This window comes from Coturnix japonica, chromosome 4 (genome assembly GCF_054131305.1).
Source record: "Coturnix japonica strain WE chromosome 4, WE-NBRP24, whole genome shotgun sequence".
Taxonomy (NCBI): Eukaryota; Metazoa; Chordata; class Aves; order Galliformes; family Phasianidae; genus Coturnix; species Coturnix japonica.
In genome coordinates, this window is record NC_140666.1 from 42973236 (window position 1) to 42989590 (window position 16355).

Sequence of the window (16355 nt, forward strand, 5' to 3'; positions counted from 1 at the left end):
CATTTCCTTTCTGTGTCTGTCTTTGTGAAGGATGGAGCAAAGGGAAGAGGAGGGCTTGCTTGGCTTGCTTGCGTTTTTGTTTCTGAATCTTAGACCTCCAGGATTGTTCTGGTCTACTCATAATATGTAATGTCAAATGAGATAGGGGATAAGTTGGCTTTAACTTTGCTCTCCAGATTTTGGAATAATCCAGTCAATGGGTGCGTAGAAGGCTGTGTTAAATGGTATCTCGGGCTTGTCTGGCCACCCTGATGGTAATCCTTTCCAAGTAGACAATAATCTTTATGTAATAGGCTTAACGGTTTACCATGTTCTTTAAAATGCAACATGGTTTCCTGAGTTGTATTCATTTTTGTGCCCAGTTGTCTCTGCTTGCTTCACGTTTATGGGCAGATAAGATTTGCTTTTAGAAAAAACAAATACAACAGCACTGAGTAATTCAGCTAGGAAGGGCTAATGAATACTGCAACAATTGAAACAAGGATGCACATGTGCTCTGTGTACTGTATCCTGTTTTTGATACGTTGTGTTTCATCACACAGGAAGGACTTTCCTTATGGAAAGCTTCCATTTTTAGAATTGTGTGTGCCCGGAGGTTTATGATAGTTCCGCGTGCGGTGGAACAAGATTAATAGAACTGAGCTTTGTTTTTTCATAGTGAAAACATCTGCTGTATTTTTTTTACTTGCAGTGTTCTGTCTGGCCTATGGCACTGTTAAATATATGGCGTTTAGGTGTAAGATGTATGAGGAATGCAGCATGAATCTCAGATGCAAAGAACTTTTCCTTTTTTACAGGTACCTTTGCAGTGCCAATTAATTATACTTCGTTATGCTTCAGAATTCTAAGCATGCAGCACTGTACCTACAGATAAAGCAGCCTTTTTTCTTTTCCTCTTTTTTCTCCTTAATTGAGTAAAGGTTGTCCTGTCTTGGTTTGTGTTCTGCCTTTCACTGTGGAATTATTCTGGTTACAGGTAAGCTCTTTGAGAGTGCAGAACAGCTGCTGTATTTAGCTATATGGTGTTATATCCAAGAGGCTTGTCCTGCCAAGTGCTTAGGGCCAACTCGACAATGCAGGGCAGTGTGGAAAATCAAATTACTTTCCCCATGTGTTGCTCATTGCTGTTTTCTTTTGATTTTTGAGACATCACATGAAAAACTGCACATGTGAATAACAGGTATTGATTACAAGCTTATCCATGCTGAACTATCAGTGACAGATCAGAAGTTAGTTCATTTTCTTACCATAAATAATTTTAGTGGTGCTCATCAATTTATAGCTGCATTGATGGTATGTGATGAGGAATTAAGCAGAATTAAATCTGTAGAACAGGTTAGACTTTGTACAAGAAACTAACAATAAAGAGTGCTTGGGAAAATGAATAGTTTAAATGGCCAGAAATGTCCAGTACTGTCAATTGGAAAACAATAAAATGCTTATTTCATCTGCTTATGTATGTTTTCTCAGATTTTTCCTTCTATCCCAAGTGGAATAGGAGGACATACAGTTAGGTGTAACCTCACCTCAGAAATGTACCAAATGTTACTGATGTAGGATTCAGTAATGAAATGTTCTGAAGTAGCTGTAGAGAAAACATCTGCGAATAAGAGTATATTATGTATATATAATTATATATATATGCTTAATATGGCAAGATTTGCTTGTTCCATCATATTCCTTCCTGTTGTTTGCTTCTGTATGTGTATTAATGCTTGCTTGGAAAATATGGGTTGTTTTTTTTTCCAGAAATGAAAATATGTTCAAACCTGAAGGTCCCAGGTTTGTGTGCTAGTAGATAACTGAATGGTCTCTTCAGCTTCTCCTTCATGGCAAAGAGAGTAAATGCAGTTACCTTTTATTGATGCATTACCTCTTTTGTTGTTGCATATATCAGGGGACATCAGGATGTTACACAGCTGGTTTTTCTACCCTGTGTATCTGTCTGCTATCTACTCCCATTATACCATCTGAAGTTTTGTGTGTATTTTTATAATGAACATTTTCTATTTCAAAATTTGAATATGTCAAAGAGTAGAAATCTATCCATTGTCAGAAACCTGGGTTGGAATTTGAAGATTAACGTCAGGTACCACTTTTCCTTAGTGTATCTTTTGGGCTTGAACAGACCATAGTCTTTATGCTACCTGCAAAATGAATAGGAAAATTTAATCTCCAAGTGGTCACATTTTTTACCAAACGCAGACCTAACAGTCCTCCAAGACTGAGAGTAATTCCTACCAATGCCTAGGAAATTGTGGGGCATATTCCGCTTTGTTTGCAGTGAGAAGATTCGCTATGCTGACAGTTCCTGAAGGACTTGATGAAGATGTGGTTTTTGCTGGTCAGGCTCATCTGCCTGGGTTGTTTGATGGTGTAATTATCCTAAGAGTGAAAAGAGCATCAGTGGTGGGGAAAGTTCAAGGTGTAAAGTGGCATCTTGGTCTTCTGAATTCTGTAGGAGGCTAGGCACAATTCTTAAGCAGGTCTTTTAAGTCCTCTAATGGCCTATGTGTGGTGTGTCTGGAGCACAGAAAAGCCAATTTCAAAATGTAATGCGTGACCACCTGGGAGTTCTGAACATTTTAACTTTAAATCATAGGAGGCCTGGGGGCAAAGCTGGTTTAAAAGTCGAAGTGAAAATATCCTGTTAGTGCTTGCTATTTAGAAATCCTGCTGTATGGTAAGAAATCACATCTAGCAGAGCAGCATTTGGCAACCTGCATTCCCTGGAGAGCTGAGGTGAGAGAGAAGGCACAATCAGGTTAGGATAGAGTTCCACTGACAGGGCTGTTCAATGAACCTTGCTTTTTACCTCTCATTACTGTTTTTTTTTTTAAACTGGATTACATACACCTTTAATGTGATAATTTGGGAATCAAGTATTTAAGAATTCCTAGTGTTTTACTTGGATGGCTTTAGGTCTCAGATAAATCACATAAACTTCTCTCTCTGGCTATAAAGGGGGATGGTATTTGTTTATATTACAGTAATGTTGTGGGCATTAGTTTCTTGAAAACTTTAAACACCAAGGAAGCCTTATTACTAACAGATGTCTCTCTAATCACATAGGTTGGTAGCACAAAGCTTCTAAGCATTCAGACAAGGAGTTCTGGAATCCAGTCAAAGCAAGTTTCTGTCGCTGAGAGTGTGTGGAAGGGGAATCTTGCAAGAGAAAAGCAGATGGGGTAAGAGCAGAGTAGCTAAGCAAGGTTCATTGTAAAATGCACATGAAAAAGTAATAGTTGGTAGTGAAAGTGAGAGAACAAGAGCAGAATGGAGGGACCCAAATGGGGAAGAGAAAATGGCATCTGTTATGCTAATGCAAGAAACAATTTGGGCTTCATGTTTCTGTGGAACAGAACAGTTCATCAGAACTGCAAATTATATACAGTTGTTATTTTCCTATTCTGATATTCTGCTTTATAAAAGTAGCTCTCTTGATGTGCTTAGCTGTCTTTCTTGAGCTGGAATAGTTTGTGGGACCACTAACTGAAATGCAAATTAACCTTACACGTCTATTTTCAATTCATGCTTCTTGGAAGAAGTGACACAATTCTTAAAAATACCATAATGATGTTTCTGTGACATGCAAGCTCTTTATTGCGTACGTAGTACAGCTAATTTGAATCATACCAATATGCTTAAGGTCTGAAAGTGTAATGTATGCAAGTTGCACTGCATGTGATATTTTCACTGAGTGATCTTGTGATCTCATGTGAAAACAAAAGTTATTTTTTGAGAGAAGGGAAAAAAGCAAAGGGAGGGGGGAGGGGTGAAGTGTTCTTTACCAGGAAGAGATCGAGCTAAATGCAGCAGTTAATGAACGTATGTGCAACAGTTCTTAAAACCTCAGCATTTTCTTCTTTTGACTTTAAAAGTCTGGTCCCTTTCTAAATATAGATTTAATCAAAATAAGTTCAGCAAAAACTATTTCTGATGATTGCTTACGTAGTGAATAGAAGTAGCTGACTCATTTTCATTCTTCTTCCATGATGATCAGTTTTTGCTCTCTGAATCTTGCATGTAAATTTTAAATTGCAACTTTTCCTATTAAAAAAATCCCTCATTTTTGAAGGTTTCATTCTGAAGCAATGTTGTACTGAAGGCTTCTGACCCATCCAAAGACAGGGAGTACTCAGAAACTTCCTTATAAAAATAGGAGGCTATTTTTCTTGATTTAAAATATGCTCTTTTTCAGAATATGAGTAACAAAAAGTAGCCATAACCATTTTCTATATCTACTAGAACTGGTAATTGTGATCAGAGATGATTATAGTCGGTACTTCACATACATGTAGCATTTCGAAGAGATAATACTCTAAGTAGAAAATACAGAGAAAAGGTGGGAGAAGAACTAAATGCTGCTCCTGCTGTGCTGTTGAGGGAACTTGAGGAGCCCAAACCTTGGTGGGTTAACCAGGGACAGTATCTTACATGTGGGAGAGATTAATTTCTCTGAGGCTTATCCTGACCTCTCCAGACTGTGTGATATAATAGCATGGTGCTATTGTCTGATGAAATGGTGTATTATTTGGAGCGGTGGTGGCTGTTTGTGACACAAAACAGTTACTTAAGCAGGACTAAAGTTTAACGGATAGAATTAGCATACCTTAAATATTAAAAGCATAGTATACTAGGACACTAAATCTACAGTGCTATATATTAATGTTTTTTTGTCTAAGCACCAGATGTTACTAAGACCCAGAAAATTAAGCCTTTTATTCACAAAAGAGAGAGAAGTACATAAAAGCACAACTCACCTTGAGGAAGGACTTTTCACTGGACAAAAAACTGCCTATTGTGTCCTGGCAGCTCGGTCCTAGAGCTTCCATGAATGAGGCCAGTCAAGATATATTTCTCTAATGTGCAGCCAAACTGTGAAGAATTACTCCCTTCTGTGAGTTAAACTAATATTCCTTGATTGTTTTTGCAAACTGTTTGAGCTGGCATTTGGAGATTACTTACCTACTCTGCATTAATGCAAAACACTTAAGGCCATTGATGGAGGACTGTCACCTTGTACCCGGTGCCAAGGGTAGGAGGTTAAAATTCGTTGTTACCTGGAGAAAGTTGTGTGTATAATACAGACCTATAGAGGCCAGTCTTTCTGCTTACTTCCAATCCTGTCATGCTGATGAAAGCATATGCTAGAGGCATATTATCCTGACCTCTCAAGTAGGCATATGCTTTAGGCACCCTTCAGCAGGGTGACTAAAAGTATTTGTGTGATGGGACTGTAGCCATTTGAGTTGTTTGTACAGGTACAATAACAAACCGTATTTGTTAGTAGCTTTGCATTAATAAGGAATTCTGGTATTTGGTTTTTAATTCAATTTGATGATGTTTGTTTCAGTAAAAATGTGGTGTTTTAATCATATGCTTAAGTGTTAACATGTTTAATGCCAGCAGCCACAGAATATTTACATTTAAAGATGTGGAGCCAAGTTAAACTTGATTACAACTATATTAAGAGGATTATGGTATTATCAGCAAAAAACAGCTGTGATAATCAATTGAATGATCTCTTGCTTTTTCATTTTTCAAACATGTTCAGACATATCTGTCCTCATTGGAAGTTTTGCTCTCGTTGCCGTGTTGAGTCCTGTACTGGCTGGATTGGGTTTCAAGAGGCATTTCAGCTGGACCTGAGACCATTGAAAGGGAAGGATAGGAAGATAAGCATTTCCATGGTTTTATTCCATACTCTCTCTCTTCTGTCAAGAGATTAGAAAATGCTGTGTGTTTTCCTTTGACAGTGTGCTATTTATCTACGTTAAATTAAGCAGCAGTTCTAGAAGAGAGATTTTACAAGTAACATGAGGCACTGAAGTGAATTTCCCCAGACTGTGGATGTACGGCATATAACCGTAACAAATGCCTCATGAGGTTTTCACCTCTCAGATCAGGCTTGCAAAGATTTATTGGTCTGATTGAATAAGTGAACCAAGGACATTTTGATTGAAATGTCTGATGGAGGGATAACCAGATGTTTCAAGTCAGCAGGTTTGAGGAAGTGGTAACCGAGCAAGGCGTGGCATGGACGGTTAGTGAGGGACATCTCTTTAGCTGTGTTGCAGACAGGGGAAATGGTCTGTTTATAGACAGTGTCAGAACTGGGACTGCAGTGCAGGATTGAATGGTAATGAACAGGTGATTCCCTTTTCTAGCGGAGTCACAGCTAGTGATAGGACATGACCATGAAGCTGAGACTTTGCATGAGCATTCAGCCTTCAAGAAATCCCCTTGTGACTGCCTTAAACCCTGGATGTTCATCTGAAAATCTTTTATCCTCTTTCCAAACTAGCATCAGAAAAGACTTTCTTTTTACAGTTCCCCTTTCCATCTGAAAAAGAGAACCATCTGAGGATCAGAGAAATGAGAAGTTCAATGACACACTTATGGTTTGTTTGTTGGCAAACACTTGGCCATTTTTCTTTTCCTCCCTCCCCCCCTTTCTCCCTTTTAAACTTGCTAATTCTAGTTAGACCCATTCCAGATGATCTTGTAGAGGACTGACAGGGAGTTAGCATCGTGGTGTGATCCGTCCGCAAGTGATCTCTGCAGAGATGGAGTTCTGCATCCCATGTGCATTTTGTACTCAATACAGCTTACCCTCAGAGGAGTTCTGCTTCTTTGTTGAGACAAGAAGACAGCAGACGGGTCGTGCAATTGAGAATGAAAAGCCAAGGAACAGAAGAAAAAATGATCTGCCACATGGGATCAGGCAGCAATAGAGACTGAAGTCAGTTTTCTCTTTGTTGACCTGATATTTCTGATGCTGGGGATGGTGGCAGTTCAGACAGTGGGGGACTTATATTAATTTCTGCTAGGTGCTGATTTGTTGGTGGGAGTATTGGAGCTGCAGTGCATCTGCAAGGCAAGAGGAGACCATACATGCTAAGGAGCTGAAGTGGATGAAAACAAGGCAGAAACTGCTGTTCCAAAGCTGTATGGAAGTGAAAGACATGAGTAGATTTTCTGAGAGACCCTTTTTTCTACTTTGTGCATTGCTACTCTGATTTTATACTTGTGGAGGGGAGCAAATGAAATGTTTATTTTATGTGCCCACCAGCTTTTCTGTGTCACTCAGCAAAACTCTGTGACACACACTTGGACCACAGTGGCTTGTTTCTCGTTCTGAGAAAAGGATCGGGCTGTGGTGATGCTTAGAAAAGGGGTTATGCAGTAGTTGCCTCAACTCTCCCCCTTATTCTAGGCACCAGCCAAATCTGAAAGGAAGATGAGCATGAGAACATTTGATTGATTCACTTTTTAGGTCGTCCAGCTCTTGAGTCATCTTGTGTTATTTTCCTGCTTACAGTGTCTGTTCAAGAAAAGATCTGTACAGTGCAGGCACTGACCCAAGAAGAAAACAGTAGTTGGAAATGTCAGGAAGAACGGAAGGAGCACTTCCACATTTGTAGGAATTTAACATTTGGTTGTGTGTTTCCCATGGTTTTCCCATAGTTTTCTGATTTGTTCTTTTTGTTTTTCTTGGCCTTTACATAATGACTTGGTCTAATTCCTCACAATGAGTTAGAACAGACAACATTTTATTCATGAAGGTGAACACATTTGTAACTCTTCTGGAAAACATGGTTCGGCAATGCTGGCAAATGAGAATGAGTTCAAACCTTAAAATATGTATCTCCCCATACCCTCAAGTGTAAAAATTAAGTCAAAATGAAAATGTTGTCCAAAGCAAACAAGTTTAAGTTTATTTCTCTTTTTTCATCTTGATATAGTTGGGAAATTGTCTCTTGCGCTGCAGATTCCAGATTTGAAGTGCAGCCATGCTTTGTAAAACTCAGTTCCCCAGGACTTATTACAGATGTTAATTTCTATATGTGATTTAGTGGTTCTGGCAAGTGATGGACTTACATCATAAGGACTTCCAAGCTTTATTGCAGACTGCGTCTTTTAGTGACCTTTGAATGTCTCTTGGTTAAACACTTACATAAGGAGCTTGATGTTCAGCAGAGAGAAAAGGCTGCAGCTTCCTTGTGTGCTGCTTGAGCTTGGCCAAAACCCATGCAGAAGGGCAGAAGCAGCCACCACACTGCCCTGCACTTTTGTCTGCACTCAGCAGGGGTAGCTAAGCAGCTGCCTTCTCTGATAGTCCTCTTCCTTCCCTTTCCTTTTCCTTCCTTAACTTGCTCTCTTGCCTTCTTCTGCAACCACAGAGCTTCTCCTTCTCACTGTATGCACTGGAATGGAGGAAGTGGTGGTGGTGGTGTGTCAGCTCTGCCTTCCTGGAAGTGTGCTGTTTCCTATGGATGTGTTCTGGAGATGGGAGTTAACTGTCATTGCCCTTTTTTTCCCCCTGATTACAGAACTCTTGGTTGAATGTTCTGAGGTTTGCTTTCTTATCAGTTTGTGACAGATGTTTCAATACCCTGAGTGGAAATAAGCCATTTGGATCTCTAGGAGACTTACAGGAGGTGAGGGAAGAGAGGAGGGGAGTAAGATAAGGAGAAATTACAGTTTCATCCAGATCAGCTTTCTAGTTAACATTATGAGGTAGTCAGATGACTTGAGTACAGCTGCATGGTCATAATATTCACATCCTCACTGACTCAGTGATTCGATTACTTCAGTAAGACTACTCATGGGAAGGCAAAGGCAGGGACTGCTGGCACCCACTGTCATGTGGCACAGTAGGGTCTGTGGCACTGTGTCTTGTACTGGGATGCTGAGAACAGTGAAATCCCTTCTTGTGTCACAAAACACCCTTGTTCTGTGAAAACCCAAGCTTAGGGGACAAAGCACAAAGAATCCTAGTGCAGGCGAGTAAATGCTTGGACATTACTAATTTCCATCATCAGCATTGACTTTTTCACACAGAGAGATGAAGTGATGGGCCTGGGGCAGCAGCAGTCTCAGAAAGAAGCATTCAGTTGCCTGGGCAGTAGCTACTGTCCCCATTTCCTCCAGAGAAACAACTGTAGGCAGCACTGGTTTTAGTACACATCACTTTGCATATCATAGTTTGGGACATCCTGACCTAGCTGAAGGGAAGCCAGTGAATTACGCTCTCAAGCCTGCTTGTTCTACAGTGCCATACGTGAATGCTGCCTCTACAAGGAATTGTTCCTGATAAGATACAGCAAGCCAGTGGTGGCGTTTCTTATCTCATTATCAGCACAAGTGCTGAATCAGACCCAATATTTGCTTTCTCAAAACGCAGTCCAAAAGAAATTGGACAAAACAGGTAGAGGAGGGAAAGCAGACAGGGAGGTGGCTAATTTAGTTCTGTTGCTGTAATCCTTTGGCTTCACTGAACACATCAGAAAACAATGGGAGAGGTGCCCATGGTCGGATATGGTGATGAAGCAACTCCTGGAGAAAGTATGTGAATGGAGTCATTTGGGACTTCAGCCTTGTTTCAGTTCATTCAGTTAACTAAGGAAAGAGCAAAGTTATGTATTAGAGGCCTGGATGCAGATACAAAATAAATGAATCTGTCTTCTACAAGGCAGAGGGTGTCCTGAGTGGATGGTGAGGCTGTGCTGGCAGCAGGGCAGGCTCTGTTGCTTTACCACTTCAAGGGTGGCCTGGACTGCTTCTGGCAAAGGGCAGAAGAGGTAAGAGAGGCTGCACTGCTGGCAACGTAAAACTTCTCTGCTGTTCTGGAAATATTCCAAGGCTTCAGTACCGTGTGCTGAAGATACATAAAGCAGCCTAGATTATTCCATGGTGCTGTTATAACATGCCTCCTCTGCTATTTTTTCAAAAGGTAGAAGAGTAGTGGGATTATATACGTTTGAGAGATCCTGGACAAGTTGGTTGAGAGCTTTGCAACTTCTTCATCTTGAACTCTAAAACAAATGTTACTTCTCCACTGGGGAATTTTGAAGCATTCAAACCAAGCGGCTGTTTTTTCAGCTGTTGGAGGTATTAAACAACAGCAAGAAAATCCTCCATTCTGACCTGTCATAGGAAATAATCTTCTCTTGAGCATGTTGAACAGCCGTGCTCACTGCTTTTCCTGCAACAGCAAACCTCAACTTCTCAATTTGTTACCTGCACAGTGGCTTGTCAAGATTTTTAGCTAACAATATCAAAAAGGGAAATATTAAAATTGCAGAAGTCTAAGTGCTTTGTTAGGGTTTGTGAATTATAGGAGCCACAAATGAGCTGATGTTTGGAACTGACCTACTTTGAAGACATTTCTCCTTTTTAAAGCTGAATGCTTTTCACCTTTCTCCCCCTTGCAATGCAAGTGACTGCCTAATAATGCTACTTTAAATTTTATTGCTTTTTCTGTAATAATTATCAGCACTGAAAAATACTTAACTGAATTAGGCAAATAAAGTTCTTACTAATAGGGCTGACCTCCTCTCTGACCTTCTTCTCTCTGACCCACAACACTTCTCCCCATGTTGTCTGACCATCTTTGACCTGTGACTTTCTCTTCTTTTGTCATTTCTGGCCTCTTCTTTTTTCTGATCTCACCTTCTCTTACATCCTCATCTGACCTCCTATGATCATCATTTCTATAACCTTGCTGGGCCTTCTCTGAAGAAGCGTGGGAAGACAAAGGAAAAGATAGTCAGGGCGTGCCAGCATTGGAGAGGATCAGAAATGGCCAAAGAAGGCCAAAGATGATTGTGGCCTGTTCTTCAGGAAACAGGGCAGGGGAAATGCAGTAACGACAGAGGGGTATGCAGAGAGACACATTTTGGGTTCTCTGCTTCGTTGTGCATGTGGCTTGTAGCCAGTTTAAAAAGCCCCAGTAACTGGTGGCATACATAAATGGTAGGACTTCCACACATTTCATGGTTGCAATTGCTAGGTTTTTTTTGGTTGGTTGATTTGGTGTTTTTTGTTGTGAATAATAAAGGAGTGTTTTCATTATCACTGGAACCAATCCTGTAAAACCTTGCTCTGAGAATATCCTGCAGGCTTCCTTTACTGGGAGGCTAGCATATCTATTTCTGGCTTGAATATGCTTATTGTTTAGATTAAAATCTGCTTTGTGTGGTCAACATAGTTGCAAGCGTGCAGATTGCCTTCTGACTCCTACATTATCAACACAAGAATAATTTCAGTCACAAATAAAAAGGCAGGAAATAACATATGTTACTTGAAAAAGAACGCTGACCTTTCATGTTCAGATTTTTAAGGTTAATAGTTATTTCCCCCCCCCCCCCCCCCTTTTTTTTCCTGCTTTCACATAACAACAGAACCTTAGCTCTGATAGTGCCCAGGTTTTTGGTGTCTTTCAAACTACCCCAAAAGCTGGAAGCTGTGATCTGTAATTGCTGGGATAAATAAAAATGGACTTTTACAGTGTCATTTTGAGAATAATTTGAGATCAGAGCTGTGACCGAATTGTTACTGCGTTACAGAAATAAAAGAACAGGAACATTTTGAGGTGGAACTGCCAGATCTATTTAGACCAGAAAGCCTATGCACTGTAACTGTGTTCAAATTCTGTATGTAGCAACAGTAATTTCAGGGTGATGTGTATACTCTCACGTGTACAGCAGCTAAAGCCATTTCTGCTGGCTGACTGCATGGGATGGACATCTGGAAGATGATATGAGAAGTGGAGACATCAGTCCAAAGGAAGTGAGTTGGCAGAAGAGTAGTGCTTCGCACCAGCTTGTATACATGGAAAGTAGCATGATAGCCATAGCCAAAAAAAGAAGCAGTTTAAAAAGGGATTTGATTTTCTGTCATGCTTGTCCCACTCCTCAACCATCCTTACAACAGTGCAAATGTTTATAAAGAAAATCAGGATGTAAGGGCATGAGGCACCTTAAAGAATTAGTAGGGGACTACCAGCTCTCTGAAGATAACTGCCATCTGTCTCATAGACTTGCTGATTATCCAGCAGCAATTTGATCTCGTGCTCTGATGGTTCAGTACTTTGCCACACAGTGTTGCTATTGTTATTTAGGGTGTTTCATGTAAACCTGTGTGAGCTGGTTTATCCCGTTTAGAGTGTAAACTAGTTCTCCTTCTTCCCACAACTGAATTTTATACTTCCATTGCATTGAATGCTTTCATTATCTGACCCTGAACTGTTTAATGTGATCACGAACAAAACAGCTCTGACCTCTGTCTTTGACGTGAGATTGTCAGACTTTTCTTAATATAAGACAGGACTTTGCTTTGAATAGCTGTTCCCCATTACATTTGGAAATGAAGTCTTTAAAAATGATGGCAGTAGCTGAAGAACCTTCATAACATCAGTGTTTCTCAGGCTACAATCCTGGGTTACTGCTCAGCCATAAAGCATAGCCTTCGATATTGTTCATTTGGTTTCCAATAGGAGCAGGTAGTCCTTTGATTTATTTATTTCTCAGTTGAGAAGCAGTGCATTTGGGCACCATTCCAGTGAGTCTGATTATGGTACACAAGAGCTGCTGTCTCTCCTGGCCCCCTGTTTGAAGCACTGAACCATCTGATGGTGTAGACTGTTGTTTTTCACAATTTCCCAGGTGCTCTTGTTCTGCTATTGGCATACTCAGAATATGCTTTTCAGGGTAAAGTGCTATGGCATGTCATCCTCACCTGAACCATAGGCTGCTCTCCCTGCTGCCCTCGGTTCAGGCAGCTTTCTAAGCTGTCCTTTAGCACACTGGTCTGTTTGACCTATGTTAGAGTTTTCAGGCCTGTTTCCGTGGAAATTCAACCCCTGTAAAGTGGAACAAATGGATCTGGGTCCCAGCAAATAGACAGGGAGCTATGTCTAATTCCCACATCCTGAATGAGTGCTCTAACCGCCACAGAAGGGCAAGGAAACGGTTGCTTCCTCTGGCCATGCTGTGCAGTAAAGATGCTGCCTTCATCACAGTAAAGTGGGACGCAGGGCAGCTCACCACGCATGGAGCTGTTTTGCATGGATCTCGCTCTGAAGCTTCAAGCCCTTTCCTGTACTTTGCATGAGGAACCTTCTTGCTTAACACACAGCTGGTGCTTCTGCTGCAAAATGTTGAATCTAAAATTGTTAAGTGTTTCTGTGTAGTCCTGCTGTGCAGAAAACCTGGGTGCACGGATTAATAGATTGTTCCTTAGGGTGCATTAACACCACAGTGTTCTCAAGAGCAGCGTGTTCCCCTTTGCAGGGGAAAAGTACGTTTTATATTACTTTCTTCCAAAACCTTCCCTGCAGCAGTGTGCCTATTGAATATGCCTTAGCTTCCTCCCCACCCCCCAAAGCATGTATAATTTTGACAGTTGTAATGGACAGAATTGAAGGAGCCAACATAACGCCAGACCCCATGTCCCACCTGCACTGCAGGCTGCTCTCAGTGCACCTGGCAGTCATCATTTCAGTCTGTGCAAAGGTTTCTTTCCCCCCCCCCCTACACACACACCCTAAAAAGCAAAACTGCAATTGCTGCAAATTATAGCTTTCCACGTTTCCACTGCTGTGGCTATGCTGGTTCCTGATGTGGGTTCATTAATAGATTATTTCCTTGTTAGATACAGGTAGAGCTTTGACCCAGAGCTGATTAGGGAAAAGAACTTCTGTATCTGTTATCTTTTCTCTCTCATAATTAGCCTAATTATGCTTCTGTGCCCAAGACAGAAATCTCAGACAGCCTGCTGCAGAGCTACAGAAACAGCCTGGACTGTAGAAATGAGAGTTTGCTATTGAGCAAGGGAAGGTCTGGTTCTGTGGTGTCAGAGAAAATCTAAATTACAGCATTGCAAAGAAAGCAACCAAACCAGTGGGAAGGGTTCCCTTCCTCCCCACCCAGTTCTATCCAATTAACCAGAAGGAATGCAAAAGCAGGTTCTGTCATTTCTACTTTTTTTAAGGTAAATTGGTGCACTTGCGAGACAGAATTTTTAAGGGCGCAGTATTTCAGTTTGTAGGTAGAAATCAGAGTCATCCAAATGACACCACTCAGGCTTTGATGTGGTGTGCAGTACTACACTGCTGCACTTGGTAGTGGAGCATTCACCTGAGGGCCTGCTCTGTTACACTGGCTGAGGGCACACACAGCTGAGCAGGGTGGGTGGGACTGGCACTAATTCCTATTAGGGTGGGGGCTGCTTTCCACAGGTGTAGGGCTTTCCCTTCCCAGAGTGCTCCTGTTGGGCTGCAGAGGCCGGCTGTCTCTGATGTTAGGTTATTAAACAAAGGCAAAGGAGAGGAGGACTCTTTTGAAGGTAGATTTAACAGACTTCAGGGAAATATGAGTTAATGAGGTAAGTTTGATTTTGTGCTTTTTTTTTTATGAAGGTCAGGTAATTTAGAATACATTGCTGAGTTTGTAATGATCTCAGATCAGCTGAGGTAAAGGTAGGGCTCCCTTTAAGAAGGGGATGGCTGAACTACCAACAGGTCTGGAAAACATTAAGAGACTTAACTGGCAAGAAATCTCAAAGTGCAGGAGTTTAAGTGTATGCTTGAGGAAACTAACAGCTGTCTTTTTGTTGCCTTTTCCTCCCTCCCCCTCCACTCCCATTGTGTTTGCTGCTCAGAGTATGTGCTGGTTTATCTGTTGCATGACTGATCAGGCAGGATTTAACAGGACTGTAGTTCTCCATGGCCATCTCAAAGGTGGCTGCTGTGGTACTACTAAAAATAAATGTCTAAATGAAAGTAATCCAGTTGAAAATGGAAAAAGCACTCTGGGTTGTGCTGCTGCATCCTGTGGTATAAATGTGCGTGCTGTTTGAGTGCTCCACCTGTGATAAAATAACCTGAGAGAGAGGAAGGTGTCTTTAATCTCACGTCCCTGGCTCCCAACCTGAAGGCGTTCCATAAACAGAGCCGTAGATGAGATGTGATATGGGGTGTGTTACGTTTTTATGTGGCAGGAGAATGAAAGTAAGGCTGCAAATAGGGTTCTTGAGACACGCCACAAGAAAGAAAAGGACATGTGTGGTGTTAGTGGAAACAGAACTGTCTTGATGTGTGCTGCCTGTTCCTGCACTGTACAGTTCTTAGGCTACGAGTAAATGCTCTCACAGATCATCTGGATTTGTAACATACCATTGATGGGGCTGTTGTGTTAGTGCAACAATTAACACATTTTGGATGCAGATGTACAGTTGAGCCTGGGGGCTGGATGTCTAAACTGGGTTAGTGGCTTGGGGCCTTAGCAAGCAGGTAAAACTCCTTGTTGAGAAGAATGAGACTGTTTTATCCTGGGTTAAAAAAGAAATCTGAGACTTTAAGCGAAGGAGAAACTGCCTGCATCTGGAAATGTTTTAGACTTCAACTAGGCTTTACTAATTTTAAGAGGCTGAGTTCCAGCTAGGAAGTGTGAATTGGTTTATTAATGGGCTGTTACTGACATTCCTCTCTGTTTACTCGTGTTGCTAAAGCTTTTTGTGCATCAAAGCAAGAAACCTGTAGCTTTTGCTTTTTTCCTGTGGAGCTGGCAAGTGTTTACTTTGCAGTGTGAAGCCTCTACCTGTAGCTGATAAGCAGCAAGCTGTGTTCGAAGTGTAAGAGTTCCAAGTAAGACAAGGCTCCAAAGCTGTGCTGGGTGGAGCCTTAGGAGTGCTAATTATCTGAGGTAGCCTGGCTCTGCACCTCGGTGGGGGCCAACCTGTTAATGTGCAAGGCTGGCATGGGGCAGGTGGAAGAACTGGTCATAGGCTGGTTAGACAGCTTACTGTTTACCAACCAAATAGATAAACTTGCATGCTGACTGTAACCAGAGTGAGTCAGGCTGTTTGACAACATGTCTCTTTTGGTTACACGGCTGTACCTGTCTTATTGAGAAAGACAGTAAAAGGGGGCGAGAGTGACTTCTGTGTACTGGCATTTGCTTCTGGGCTTTCCTCACCTCCTGTTTGCTTGTTACGTTAAAGCACTGTATCTCTTTCCCTAGACTTCCTGGCTATAATTTGTTTTTATTAGTGATACAGTCATCGTGCCGTCTTCCAGCCTGAGGGAATTAGTCATCCCCGGCTCCTTTCTTACTTTCTAATTTCCAAGGTGCCTTAAAATCAAATGGAAAACCCAGCACTTTGGGTGTGGCTCCCTCATGGGAGCATTTGGAGCTGGCTTGACTGATGTGTTGCTCATCCACTTGCTTCTGCAGGCAGCACAAGTGAAGGTCTTCAGTGTTCCTCTTTTTGTGCTTCTCTTCACTAAATGGACAGAGGGGCCATTTCCATTCCCAGCTGTTTCATGAGAAAAACATTTATGTTAATTTCTATACGGGTTTCAGCAATTTTCTTCCTAGACATGGCAAGCTGGTAACTGAGTTGCTGTGAAGACAGGAAGAGGTTTGGATGGGTGGGCGGGAATAGGAAGGATGAGACCATAGATGTGGTTCGCAACACTTTCAGAAGATCAAAAATCACACAGGTGCTAAGGATTGTGTGGCTGCAAAATCAGGTGGGATGTTCCTGTGTTGCTGTGAATTCACTTG

At 41.5% G+C, this 16355-nt stretch overlaps 1 long non-coding RNA gene across 1 annotated transcript in view; it reads left to right on the plus strand.

Moving 5' to 3' along the window:
- The first annotated feature begins 14017 nt into the window (after window positions 1-14017).
- Window positions 14018-16355, plus strand: part of LOC146761047 (uncharacterized) — a 75730-nt gene continuing 73392 nt past the window's right edge. The window contains exon 1 of the long non-coding RNA XR_014945818.1: window positions 14018-14172. This is a non-coding gene — a long non-coding RNA (uncharacterized LOC146761047). The remainder of the gene's footprint in view (window positions 14173-16355) is intronic.